Source organism: Mesitornis unicolor, unplaced genomic scaffold (genome assembly GCF_000695765.1).
Source record: "Mesitornis unicolor isolate BGI_N332 unplaced genomic scaffold, ASM69576v1 scaffold2809, whole genome shotgun sequence".
Classification (NCBI taxonomy): domain Eukaryota; kingdom Metazoa; phylum Chordata; class Aves; order Mesitornithiformes; family Mesitornithidae; genus Mesitornis; species Mesitornis unicolor.
Window position 1 is genome coordinate 16,186 of NW_010207772.1, and position 14,825 is coordinate 31,010.

The 14,825-nt window shown below is 39.8% G+C and overlaps 1 protein-coding gene across 1 annotated transcript in view; it reads right to left on the reverse strand.

Moving 5' to 3' along the window:
- The window catches only part of SAMSN1 (SAM domain, SH3 domain and nuclear localization signals 1), a gene marked incomplete at its 3' end in the record, with an annotated part of 26,952 nt that overhangs the window by 11,083 nt on the left and 1,044 nt on the right, over positions 1-14,825 (reverse strand). The gene's annotated exons all lie outside the window — the stretch shown is intronic.

Genomic DNA, 14,825 nt, shown 5'->3' on the forward strand with positions numbered 1-14,825 from the left:
GGGGGGGGAGAAAAAATTCACACAACTGTCCTTTTAATTGATTGTAATATATCAGGAAAATCTCTGTTGGCTAAACATTGTGGTTTATTTGTTTGTTTTTGCCCTGTGAAATAAAAAAGGACTATTTTTGAATAGTATTGTATGCTTTACACATAGACATATATACACATACACATTGAATTGTATGCTTTAATTTTATCTAAAATTCTCATAAATAACTCTATTATTAAGTAGATGAACAATATCCATGACAAGGGCTTAGCTCAATAGTATGATATAAAAATCAGCCCCAAGGATTATGGTTCTATTAGACAGGATTAACACCTTTCACTGGCTTGTCAACCCAGCCAAATGTGCCCTGGAGCATGGAGCAGGAGGGATAGAAAGAGGGAGGCTGGGATGCACAGCAATATTGGGAAAGTATAAAATAGTCTCACACAGAGATATCTAAACATACATTGACCCTTCTGTTGCCTTCAGTCACTTCAAGATGTCTAATAGGAATAACTGTATATTAAAGTGCAGATGTGCTGCAGATACATTAAAAGGAACAAGAGGAAAAGCATTGTTTATTGTTGGTTTTACCTATAAACAGCTTGAGCACAGGGAAATCAGTTATTCTTTTTCGACCCTTGAAACAACCTTATATCCTGCATGTGCAAAAGCCTTGGGCTATTTTGTAGTGTACTTCACTGTTGCTTCATCCCTATTAAATATTAATAAGGGTTACAGGATGATTTCCACTATTCTAGATAATGGTCTTGTTGCACTGGAGAGCACTAAATAGGGCTGCTTCAGCAGTTCTCTATACTAACTTTTTCCATTAAGCAATCAATAGCTACCACCTTTAAAAAATGTATTCAACCCCATTATACTGATAACAAAAAGCAGATTTAGGAGCTATGGGTTTGCAAGGGGAACAGGACTATTACTTTCAGTAGTGTCAGTCACTGCATTAGTGTCAGGGAACACCTACTTTGTGAAGATACAGACAGGCCTTATTTCCAGTTGAAGGGAAGCTTTTAAAGTAAATGTAAAGCTGCTAAGAGAAAATATGCTATTGACTTTTGATACCAGTATTCAGCATCCTATAAAGTTAAGTGATTTTTCTGGCTGGATTCATGCAAAAGCTACCAATGAATATGTTAAGCAAATATGAATTTGCTCAGTAAAATCTAATGGAGGCATGGGCAGGGGAGAAGGACTTTTATTTTCCCATACAAGGACCTATCAAACAATTTCTACAAATCAATGCATTAACTTTCATCCCTTCCCCTTCGGTATACCAAATTAGCATAATAGAAAATATCAAAGATCTTTTTCAGTATTTTAAATCCTACTTCCATCTTTTCCTAGATCTTCAAGTCCCTGAAATCCAGGAACTTTAAATAATCATTTTAAAGGGCTAAGTGCTACGTAATTGCTGTTTATTTTAATTTGGACAGTCTGCAGTTGGTGATCTGGTTTGTCTGTAAATAGCCTATCATTTTCCCCAGAAAATGATATGGTATACAAGTAGAAAAACAATAACAAAAAGAGATTCTGCAATCTGTGTCTTTGTGTTATAAAACATCACAGAATCACAGAATCACACAGAATTATTGAGGCTGGAAAAGACCTCTGAGATCAAGTCCAGCCTATGACCTAACACTACAACATCAACTAGACCGTGGCACTCAGTGCCACATCCAACCTTCCCTTAAACATCTCCAGGGATGGTGACTCCACCACCTCCCTGGGCAGTCCATTCCAATGCCTGATCACCCTTTCAGTGAGAAAGTGCTTTCTAATATCCAGCCTAAACCTCCCCTGGCACAGCTTCAGACTATGCCCTCTTGTTGCCTGGAAGAAGAGCCTGACCACCACCTGACTACAACCTCCCTTCAGATAGTTGCAGAGAGTGATAAGGCTACCCCTGAGTCTCCTCCAGGCTAAACAACCCCAGCTTCCTTAGCCTCTCATTATAAGACTTTCCCTCTAGTCCCTTCACCAGCCTCGTTGCTCTCCTCTGGACCTGCTCCAGCACCTCAGGATCCTTCTTGAAGTGAGGGGCTCAGAACTGTACAGAGTACTCGAGGTGAGGCCTCACCAGTGCTGAGTACAAGGGGAGAATTACATCCCTACTCCTGCTGGCCACACTATTCCTGATACAGGCCAGGATGCCATTGGGCCACGTAGACACACTGCTGACTCACGTTCAATTGATTGCCAAACAGTACTCTCAGCTCCCTCTCTGCTGGGCCACTCTCCAGCCACTTTTCCACCAGTCTGTAGCGCCGCATGGGGTTATTGTGGCTGAAGTGTAGGGCCCTGCACTTGGTCTTGTTAAACTTCATACCACTGGCCTCCCTTGTACTGCATATCATAGGAGAAGTCAGGTAGTTCTTATGATAAACTAGTCAAATCTGACAGCAGTTATCCTGCTAAATAATCATTATGGGTGATATTCATGTCATATTTTCCTTTGGACAATTTACAGTGCTCAGTGATCTTGTACCCTGCTGTGAGAAATTTTGGCCTATTATGTTTTCTTCAAGTCCTATTCAAAATAGCATTTAACTCCAATGTGGTGCAATGGCTTTGTACTGACCCTCTCGCACAAGAAAATCTCTTCAAATTCCTCCATGCATTTTCATTTTTAGTTTCCATTCATCCTCAGACTACTCAGACCATGTAAGCTCTATAGGGGTGAATGCAGTCATTGAGAGTAACAAAAAGGGAGCTCAGCATGTTGCTCTATTTCCTCGCGTGCCACAGACACTTGTATCCTTCCCTCTCTGCTTGGAAGGAGGCACTGCAGCTCCTAAGAGGACCGTCTGTGCTCGCTGCTTTGATCGATGGAGATAAGTGGAGCTCAGGATTTGATTCATTTCATCTGTTCTCTGATGCTCCTAGTCCCTCTAGGATGAGGATACTACTCTGGGAATGAAATTAAGAGGTACCAAAGTAGGGGCTACTATTGCCACTTCGCTAGCTTATCTTACTGCCTGCACAGATCATCAAAGAAATGGTCTCCTACTTTCCCAGAAGACAAGATAACAAATTTCAGCATTTGGGGTATTCTGTAAAACAACAACAACAAAACCCTCACTTCTGTTTAAAGAATGAGAATTTCCATACAAGATTCAATAACTCTTCAAAGAGTAATAAAGAAGTAAAAGAAAAAAAAAGACATCATGACCTCCCTGCCTCAGGAATTTTTTCCTATTTACACATTAGTTATACATACAGAACTTCTGACCACTAACCAAGCTATTAATATAACTTTATAGCCCACATGTAACATGGCCTAAACCTTGTACTTTGCCAGTCAAAAGCAATAAAAAGATACAGCTTGTTCTTGCAAACTCAAATAGGGCAATCTACTGAAATGGCAATTTTAACTGGCTTAAAAATGGCTCTATAAAAGACTGGTTGTTATCATGGTCTGGTATTCAGTAACTGCATGGAAGTGGGTAGAGAGGGGAGCAAAGTGGTCTTTGAACCAAACTACCACCATGAACCCTAATTTTAATGACAGAAAATGACTGGAAGAGAAAAGCTGTATAAAATAATGAGTTAATCGTGCTTAACACTCTTCCAGGTCAACAAAGTTTGCTCTCAGAAGTAAACAGTGAGCAGCTGTTTTATCAGTACCGCTATCTGGTACCAACCTCAGTCTCTCCAGCCTGAACCAATGCTGACACAAAGCACGTAGTTCCTGATAACCCAGTCTGCACGTCAGAGTTTCCACTAAAACTCTGTTCTCAAGTGCTTTCAAAGGGCATCTCTCACAGGGCAGGTGCTAATGCAGCCGAGAGCAAGGGGGAAGCTACTCTCTATGAAGCTAAAGAGGGGTGAGGTGGTTTGCAAGGTCTGTAAGTCTTCCTTAAGAAGAGGCAAGCCATGCGGGAAGTCTGAGCGAGAAGGCACTATCATCTGGCAAAAAATGTGCTGTGTTGATTAAACAGGCTTGTAAGGAACTAAATAAGGAAGCAATTTAAGAAACGTTGATCTTAAGAAAATTTTTTGCAACTGAGTGTTGCAAAATGTGCAAGGAGAGGAGGGATCTGACTCCTCTCCCTCTAAAAGCACATTGACCCTGAATTTTGAGCACCATTGCTCCTGGACAGTTGCTGCAGAGCACTCACAGTTCCCAGTGAGAAAAGTCACTCCAAGTGCTCTTCTGGCAGTCTGTCCAATTCTGTGAGTTGCACACAGGTATTTGCAATAATTATGTAATTAAGACTTTATTATTTATATGACATTTAATTAAAAGTGACTTTCAGTGGCACACAAAACCATGAAAAGAAAATGACTTTAAAAGAAGGTTAAGGATGTGTGACAAACTCAGAGGAGCTGTGAAAATGACAGTTAAGGACTTGGCATGATGTGCACTTCTACCTCCCGCTATCCTTTTTTACCCTTCATTTACACATGGGCAGAAACATTGAGGGACGAGCCTGGAAATCCACCCTCCAAAGAACCGTGACTGCAGTAAAGGGGAGTGCTGTCTGAGTAGAGAGTGGTTAAACACTACATAAGTATTGCAGGCTTTGATCTCTAATCCCTTAAAAACCAACACCTTTCCTCTCCTGAAACTTTCTCCTTTCTGAACCAGATGAATTCACAGACATATTCTCATATTTTAAAAACAAATCACCTTGCTTCAAATAAAGTCTTTTCCCTGCTTACTTATACAGCATGATTTTATTAATACTGTGTGTTATCTAGTACCTGAGTTTGCAGGGTTCAGCTGGATTTTTCATGCGAAAGAAATTGCTCGCATGAGTTTGTAGCATGAGCTTTAAGTGAAGATGAAACTATACATGCCCAAAGATGAGCCCCAAAGGCAGCCCTGTGCCCATCCAGTGCACATGAAGTGGGGCAGCCGCCATACACCTCCAGCTGAGATGGGGACGTCCCACATGCAGCCACCATGACTGCTCCCACACCAGCGCAGAGGCAGCGGTAGGCAGACCGCACGCAGAATAGCACGGGGAGACACAGCATGTCTGAGGGCTTTGCTGTTCCTTTCAGTGAGCCTGAGAAGCAGCCACAGCTGCTGACTGCAGCATGGTCGCCTGCCAACCCTGGAGCAGAGCAGCAGGGGATAGGCAGAAAATACTGCCTGATGTGACAGTGTTTTGGTCAGGGATTCTGCAGCTCAACCCTTGTACCACAGCCATACAAGATCCTTTAGAAGGGTTATTTCAATGCAGCAAGAGCCTCCTTGCATATCTTGCGCTTCATTCATGCACGACGTGGGAGCTGGTCCTGTTCCCAGGGAGTTACCGAGACTGAAAGGCAGCTTCTACATTCCCTGCTAGGGAGAGGCACGTTTTCAGTGGAAGGTGTTCCTTCAAATGACCTTCCAGAGGGAAACAGGATTAAAAAATAACCTCCTAGTCATGGTCAAATCTGAGCGTCCCAAAAGCTCATTTAGCTTTTTGAAGTGTAAGCAAACTTTAGAAAACCCTTATACAAGTTTTACTGCTGTCCTGCAGTCTTACCCTTCACAACAGGTAATGACCAACAATAAGCTAATTTTAAGAAACTTGGGGGAGGGAGAAGAAATAGAGTTAGTTTTTATTACTTTTAAATGAGTGTTTGATACATCATGTTGGTTCCCCTGATTAATGTTCACAGCAAACTCAGCCATTGGAGTTGTAATGTTTCTGCAAGCTTCCCTACAGCAAAGCTTAGCCATTAATTCAGTGGCATATGTCAGCTCAGCAGAGCAAGGTCACTCTTCTCTTTCAAGGGGAACCTTTTTAGAAATAATAAAACTGACAGAAAGTTCTTTTTTGCATGCTTTATGTCACCTGAGGTTGAGTGCTGCAGTTAATATCACAGAGCATATAAACATTCCCATCTTCAGCAGTCTCCAGCCCCACTGGGCTCTTGGAACCTCAACTTTTTCTTTTTTTTTTTTTTTTAAGTAATATACTGACAGCTTTATGTGGGTCAGATATACAGTATATAATCCTAAATGAGTAAAAAATGAGTAAAAAATGAACAAATTTTTTCTTAGGCTTTTTAGAGGAGAAATTTTGGAAGGCACTAAGAGACTGCTGATACTGCAGTATGCATTTAGGATGTTAGTGCTTAGAGAGAAAGATGTAAGATTAGGGACTTTGTCTCCGTGGATGCTTGCACCTTTGGCTAAAAGGGAGGAAAATTTAAAATGCTACTGGTCCACCTTGTTTCCATTTGACTGTCAACTGATACTGCAGGCTAGAAATCTCTGTAGGCATGGGATGTAAAGATAATACAAGGTTAATTGATCTATTTATAGAATAATTTTGAACTTATAACTAAATAAAGATATGTTAGTCATCTATTATCATAACTAATTGCGACTGAAACTTATTTATCGGGATACAAATATTATTAATATGATAAACAAACTAACTAGCTGAAGAATACGATCCAAACAATAGGCCAATTTTTTGCCTCTCATTATCTCCCTTCAGACATCCTGACTACGCTTGATTAATTAATCCATAGTGAGATTAGCTGAAATTGCCTTAATGGAGATGCACTGCAGTAGAGAAGCAAAATTCAGTGCAGTATCTATCATCAGTCACTGTGATTTTTAGTGTTTCATCAAATCTGTATGTCCATTTATTTACATTATTTTTATCTTGGAAAACAGAACACAGAAAAAAAAAGTCTATACTCATTACAGTGGGTTAACTTTTGACTCCTTTAAATTATGACCAGTGTCACCATTTTTTTCCCCTTCATGTATCCTCCCTTGTCAGAAAGCCGAGTATTATCCTCATTCCAGGCCAAAGTTACCCTTATTGCCCAGTTGAAGAAAACACACATGGCACTTCATTGCAGCCTCACAGGCTTCAAAAATGGGATATGCTTGCACAACATATGCCTAGGAATCTAAAATATGCTGCTTGTAAACATGAATTCATAAAATAAATTCAATAAGCTTTTGGTTTTGGACCAGTATGGAAGTTGAAAGAAGGTTTCCAGCTCAGAATTTCCTCATGATTTAGCACTGCGTAAGAATACTTCTTAGTGCAGAAGTTACAATGTGTTATATTCTGGGTTTTTTTTGTAGCATAAGTTCTGTAACTGCAATTCCAGGGAAAAAATGTCTAGTTGTCTGAAGACAAGATAGCATCCTGATTCTGTTTAGGTCACTCTTATATCAAATAGGAATGTATATAATCAACAGTTCACTGGTAGTACTGGGCACCTCAAATGTCTAGTATGGGCAGATCAATTCCAGTCTCTCTGTTTGATTATCTCTTTGGCAGTGAGCTTATTGTGATCACAGCTCAGTGGAAAGCTACAGTTTTGTCTCATGAAAAACAAATGTACAAGATGCTTGAACTGTGTTTTCAGTTTGGCACATGACAAAATTGAGACCGAGCTTTTCACCCCTTCCCTGCCCCTGCAACTTTGATGAAAAACACACATATTTGAGAGATGGCCACCAATGAGATGATGCTACTGAGGCACAGACAGCAGTGAGAGCTTTGAGGTGTTCTTTGAACCCCAAATTCAAGGCCATAGTCCAAATCCTACTCAAATCTGGCCTATCACTGCAAAGGGGAATGTGCCAGGTACAAGGTTTTAAGCTTTCATGAACAGGTAAGAACATGTTGTCTCTTCCCATTCGTTCAGATACTAACCAAAATCTGAAATACATAGTTTTCAAACATTTTACCACAATTGCCTACAGACATTAATCAAGGAAATATAAACTCCATTACAGAGAAAGGAAGAAAATCATGGAAACACCCTAATAGACAATATCAGAAGAGCCTTGCCATGTACTTGTGACTAGAGCTGAATGCCTGCTCTACCATCATCGATCATTTCATGCACCCTCTACACAGACTCTGAGCTGTTCATCCATCAGTGAGTCATGTCCTCTTTCCAGCTCCGTGAAGCAGTTTTTGGACTTAACATCTGATCTTAAAAAAGGCAGTGCACAGATAGAAGTATAAGAGAAAAACAGCATAGGTATGGCAAGTGAAAGCAATTCATGAATGGGAAAGCTCAGCATCCAATGTGCACAGGTGAAGGCAGCAGAGAGTCAAGCTGCATGAGCTCGTTCAGCTGTCTGGACCGCTTTGTCATCTGATCTTCAACACATCTGCTTTTGGCTCTGCTGTTGCTAAGTGAAGCTGATTTCTTTATCTCGTGGTTGCAGGCTGTCAGTGAGAAAGATCCATCTCTATCTCAAGCATAATGGTAGAGGGTAGATATGAATCTGCACCATAGCTTTTCTATGTTTTCTGGTTGAACAGCACTCCTCCAGTCTTTCTCTTCTCCTTGAAGAAGCCATGAGAAACACTGCAGAAAAACCTAAAGCCAAGTACTCACATATTCCAGTAGTTTCATGTCTTTCAACATACTTGAAAGAACAGCAAACCTACCACACCTTCTGAATGAGGTCAGCATGACGAAGTAGAGGATCTTACAAGTTCCTGCAGTTCTCAAGCAAGTAACCGTTCAGCATCCCATGGAAATCAAGTACAGGGCTGTGAGGTTACTTCATTGTTCTTGTGAAGATGATAAAAGTGATGATGAAAAAGGGCAGGAAAGGGACTAAAAGTCCATCCAGAAGATATGATGTTGCAAAACAGTAGGTGGATCACTAGATCTTCTTCCCAGAGAAAGCTTACCAGCCTCAGTGCTGGGTGATGGTTAGAGATGACAGTAGACGTTATAACTGTCAATCAAGCAGCCTGAATACTATGTACAGGTGAAGTTGTTATCCACCGTTCTGTGTATCCACGGAAACCAAAGAGGCATGGGGAAAATGTGGTGGTACATTATATGATATGTATAGTCAAAGGAACAGCATCCCTGAAGCAGTTAAAAATCTCCAAACTTTTCCCTAGTCTAGAATTTCAGTTTGAGAAGAAGAAAAAGAGTAAGAACATGCTCTTGTGTGGCACTATAAGAAGTAAGATGTAAAAAGCTAGAAAGGTAAGAACAAGCAGGTATACAAGAGAGATTTCACTTGGGGAAAAAAAGTACATGGACTTTCATCTTCCTGTGGAATATCAACACATGTACAACATACCTTCATCTGATGCACAAAACAAAGTTTTCCATTAGGATGCTTTGAAGGACGTGTGACTTGCTAAATATACAGAGCATATATAATCTGTATCTTGGTACCAAGCAGCACAGTGTCTAGCAAAAACACTAATGCTAATTTGCTAATTTGTGGAAGACAGCAAAACTTTTTTAACAACTGCAATAACTCTGCTGCCTCTGTTGTCAGCATTCAGAAGGTAAAGGTTAAGGGATATAGTAATTACAGAGGACCAGAGGAAACTTTTTTCCTTCTCTGGAGTGGTTGTTGCCATGGGTTTCTGCCCACACATCAAAGGGCTGACTCTTCTGGCTGAAGTGTTTGTAGCCATCCACAAATTGCTTGTACAAGCTGGCCAGCTTTATAACAGCTTAAGTCTGTATTTATGCTATGACACAGATTACTAGAAGAGTGTGGAAACCTTCAGAAAAGTGTAGGCCACATCCTCTGCCTTTTCTGACTGTACATATTTACTGCTTCTTTTCAAGCAATGACAGATATCCTGGCCAATGTTTAATTTGGAGGTTTTGAGTTTCCTAGAAACAAAATACTGAAGTAAGTCAACTGCTCTATGAAGCTAATTAAAGAATTAGAAGGCAACTAATGCTAATTTACATCACCTTGGTAGTTGTGCCAGAGTATCTATCAGAGAATACAGTCATAAATGATGCTGCTGATATTCTGGTTTCTAAAAAATGTCTGGAGAAGGTGGTTCAGACATACTTCTTGAAATGCTCTTCCTTGCATACGAAAACAAAGAACCAAATTGGATTCGTTATTCTGAGCAAAATTAATATTAATGTGAAAATATTCCCTTTGGGAAATTTGCTCTCATTTGTTTTAAAATATTCTGCTATTAAGGACTTAAGCGTGGCTAGTGAAGGAAAACCAACATAGGGAAGAAAGAAGAAATTACCTGAATTTTGTGCAAAGTTGGTGAAAATTTAAAAGGTGCTGTAATCAAGGGAACACACAAAAGAGGCAAGGACTGGACCAGACCACAGATGTCATTTTTTCCTTTGGCACATGAACTAGTCAAGAGTTGTGTGAGCCCCCAGTAAACCTGTGTGTTGATCTGAGCATCAAAATGTGGAGTCTGGTCATCCTAATCAGTCTCCTGGCAGGAGAGAGATGGCTGTTCCTTCCCTATAAAGACTCTGGACCCTTACTTTCTGGTAAGAAAACAAAATACCTCAAATCTCAAGACATTTCTAGAAGACATATGCTAACATTTATGTTAGGACACACACAACTTTCTGAAAATTCTGTAAAAAAAATTAAAATTGGCTGGTGCTCAAGAAGCATGATGACAATATAAATGAAAAAAAGAACAAAAACAAAGTAATATGATTGTAGAGCCTTCCACTTGCACAATAAAAATAACCCAAGGTTAACTCTAACCTTGCTCTAGACTTTTAGGAAGCCTGAGGGAGACAGGGAACACCTTCTAAAGTGTCACCTGCAATCTCTTTTTTTCTCCATCTACACATACATGGTTATTACAAGTATCTTTTTTTTTTCTCTGAATCCTCCCTAATAAAGGCCTACAGGTATTTCCACTATAAACCAGGTTCTTAAAACTACTTCCCAGATGTTGTCATCCATTTCTGCTTATTTAACAGAGTTCAGATGGAATTTGACAATCTTTCTTCAAGAGGCAACGCAGTAAAGACCTTTAATGACAGAACTATGTGTCATCTTTGCCTATAAGCATAAATTGGCACAGCGGGCAGTACAGTGAAAACAGCTTATCATCAACTCATCACCTCTCATCATTGTTAGAATGAAATGCAAATGAAAACGAACATCACTTCAGTCATGGTTGTGAAAATTAGCATCTGTGACATTAGCAGTGGCTCATTTATTATGCACTCAAAATTTCAGGGGAAAAGAAAAGAATATAAAACTTGCTATTTTCAGAACTCTACCAGTCTTTACCTTTGAAATAAAATTAAACCCCTCAGCTTTCACCACTCAAGGATAAATCCTAGTTAATATTCATTAACACTGAGCAATCTCTTCACTGCAGATCTTGTCCTACACAAGATCTAATTATGTCTTGAAGTATTTTCGGTGTTTAGGTTTGCTGTACCTATTTTCTATTTTCTTTTCTTTAGTAAGTATTCCCCATTAGAGAGTTATGAGCCACTGTCGAAGAAAAAAGCAGCACCAAAAAACTTGCTTATAGCATCTGTCTGCACTACAGGCTCCAAACACCTAGACAAGCGATAAACTTTACTCAGATGACAAATCCCATTGAAATCAATGGTATCACAGCTAATTTATTCATTTAAGTGTTTTCAGAATCAGGATCAGGCCTTCTGTGAAGAATATATTAAAAAGGGAAATCCTGGCTTCAAGTCTATGGCAAAAATGTGCATTGATTTCTGTGGAGGCAGGGTTTCATTTAAAGCTTGTAAAAAGGAAAATTACTGGTATAAAATAGTGCTAGGGAACAAAGTTGCATATTAAAATATTTCCTCCCATTGGATTTGCCACTATTTTCTCATAAACCTGAAAATAAATAATAGTTTATCACCTAAGTAAGTGAATATTGATTTAATTAGAAGGTTGGACATATTTTTGCCTAAACAAAGTGCACAGGCATTGACCCTGAATTGTCTTACACACCAGAAGTAAGCTGAGTTTCAAGCACCAAGTGCATTTGGAAGCAGAATAAGGAAACAAAAATGTCTCAAACCTTTAGCATAAACATAGATCAACTGTCACGTAGAATAATGACACAAGACTTTCTTCAGTCAAGCCAGAAAAAATGGCACAAAGTCGCCTTTGCTTCAGCTTGAAGTAAGGCCAAGAATTATCAGGCAGTTCTCAAGTTTGCTATGGCTGTAGGAATTTGAGAGAGAGAGAAAGAGAAAGAGAGAGAGAGAGAGAGAGAGAAAGAAATAGGCTCTACCCAGCACATTACATCCTGTGAACTGGGCAAGACAATATGGGTATATTTTACAGATTATTTGCATCTTTCATTGTCATTTGCAGCTGATCGAATGTGTAAAACAGTGCAAAGTGGAATGCAGAGTAGCTGCTGAATGCTTTGTGTTTTATGTTATGGTGCCAGGATATGGTGCTGCCTGAAAGCATATGAAAAAGAGAAGATTAGATCCTGTATGGTTTCTTAGAATGTTTTTTCTTACCATCTTTCTAAATCTGCTTCATGCCACTCTCCAGATACAGTGACATCTGTAAAGTCACAAGAACCAAAGAGGCTAAAACTTAGGTGATTTTAGGGGCCTTTGTTTAATTACTTAAGCCAACTGCTCTCCTCCTCCCCAGCTCTCTAAGGGGTGATGGAACAGATTGCACAAACTGAAACACATCTAGTAGCAACGTTCTTCCCCACCACTTGCTATAGCACTGTCCTACTCTGCAACTAAAACTCTAGCATTGCAGAAGACACATGCTCTCCCTGCAGTGAGCTGGCCAGCAGCATGACCACAAACCTCAAGGCTAGGTGCAAGACCTTGTTTGCTTGACCTCACTTGCCCAAAGATAATACTGCAGCTCAGAACAGCTACACCATATAAACCAAGACATGTCTTGTCTGACAGGAAAGAAAGGGAGGCAGGTGAGGGCTGTAAGGAAGCGCTGAGAAAAAGCTGCCTCTTAGTGGATGTCCTGATGGGAGAGGTACAGATTCTGTTGTGGTAGAAAGTCATTTAAGGTCCTGGACATACAGATAGGTTAGTTTAGACAGGCATGAAATAGAGAGCTTAGAGCTTCAATTTGTTGAATTTCTTCAGTATTTAACAAGGGTATTTTAAAGCCTTAGGACTTCAACTATCTGGGTCCTCAGCTGATGTACAAGGTATAAATGTACCATGGCAGTACATGCAGCTACAAGGATCAGAATCCTTCCAGTATGTCTTCTGAAAACATTTCTCTCACATTTGTCTCCGTGTTTTCTCTGGGATGACACCAGGTGTAGGTGTTTTGTGCCTAGCAATGAATGTTTATTTATTTAGTTTACATACAAAGCATACAGTAGTTATATGCATATCCATGTACATGCAAAAGCTGCCAGATACGTGAAGAATTTATTAGCATGACTGCAGCATTACAGAAATCCTGCTATGTAATGAAACAAACTGCCACACTACTATTTCATGGCAATGGAAAAGTATCAACCCTTTCATAGCAGACACTGAGAGTTGTAAAATGTTACTTTCCTGTCTGTGTAGCACCTAATGCATCTGCACAAGTCCCTTAAGCACTACAGTAATCAACAAAGAAAAGTAAATGCATTGCACACACAGAACTGGCAGTTAAGATACTGAAAATCTGTATTAGTTCTTTGTTGGTCATTGATGTGCCCACCACTACTAGAGGCTTTGTACAGGGACAGGAGTTGCCTCAAGAAGGGTTTTAACACCAGCCTTGCATGGTATTCCTTCATCTTTAACAAAAGGCATAACTGGATGCCAATATTCTTCACTTTAGAAAGTAGTAAAAACAAAAGAGTTGAAAAGAAAATCCTGGTGAAACACTTAAATTAATGCACAGAAGTTAATCCAATCTTGATAAAGACAAGTGGTCACTATGGGTATGATTCAGTTACCTAAAAGATCTTTTTGGTGTCCTCTTTGCAGGTCTAAGGTAGCAAACCTGACTTTTGCTAACATCTCAGACCTCATGGCTCTCCCATAGGTCTTCTGTCAGCCCTGTATGGATATGTTGGAGACTTTGGGACATCTAGGTCACCTAAAGGCAAGGTGGGGCAGCCTAAGACCCTCCACAGTGACAATGACATACTGCTTTCTGAGTATTTGGTGGTACCAGATGTTGCCAGAGCAGAGGCACCCAGGAAATGATCTAGCGAAGTCACTTGTGAAATCCTGTAACTTCTGTCGGGAGGTAAGGACCTGCACCCGATGTTACCCAATTCTGTATTAAGCAACTTCAGCATTTGCGTTGCTTATGCAGGGCATGGTTTGAAACATGCTACAAGAAGCTAAGATTTCTGTTCTGTGTGATGCAGAGATGTCTCCTTCCGGGCCCTTTTTGTGAATAGCACATGCAGCAAAAACCTTCTCCTCATGGAAATTTCTCACAATTCTGTGCAAAAGCGGGGCTACAGTAAGTGAAAGTGTTTCAAAGCACATTACTGAGGCAGAAGGACATCCTGAGCCACTTCACCAAGACCTTTCAATTTTTGTAAACATTTACAATAAGACAAAGTCAGCAAGGCAAAGTCGGCAGGTTTGACACTCAGTCAAGTGGTTAGACTCTTTTTATCCCTGCTCTACACATACGGTGAATGAAATCTCTGACCATGAGATTTTTTTTTTGAGAAACCGTAACACCAGCATTTTAATAGCACAGAGTGCAATCATGAATGAATAACTAATTGTATGGATAAAAATAATTTTAAAAGCCCAACCAAAATTCAGAAGTTGTTAAGGAATGTATGATTCTGGAAGAACAGAGTGACCAAAATTTGCTTTTGAAATTATTTGTCAGACAGGAAAACAAAGCCACAGACTCTCTTGTGGTCATTTCTTTCTTAACCTATAGTGTAATTAGATATTAATTATATCTCTGCCCTGTCTTTAAAAAACAGTATGATGATTGAAGAGAAGAAAATATGTACCGTTAACGAAATGCTTAAAAACCCATTCAAATCCATGGGAAAATGGGTTCAGAATAGTTTCAAGTCCATGGAAAAAAACATTAATTTTAATTGTTGATAGTCTAAAACCTCAAGCGCAATAAACAAAAGCCAATGCTGAGTAACACGAGAAGACATTCCTGC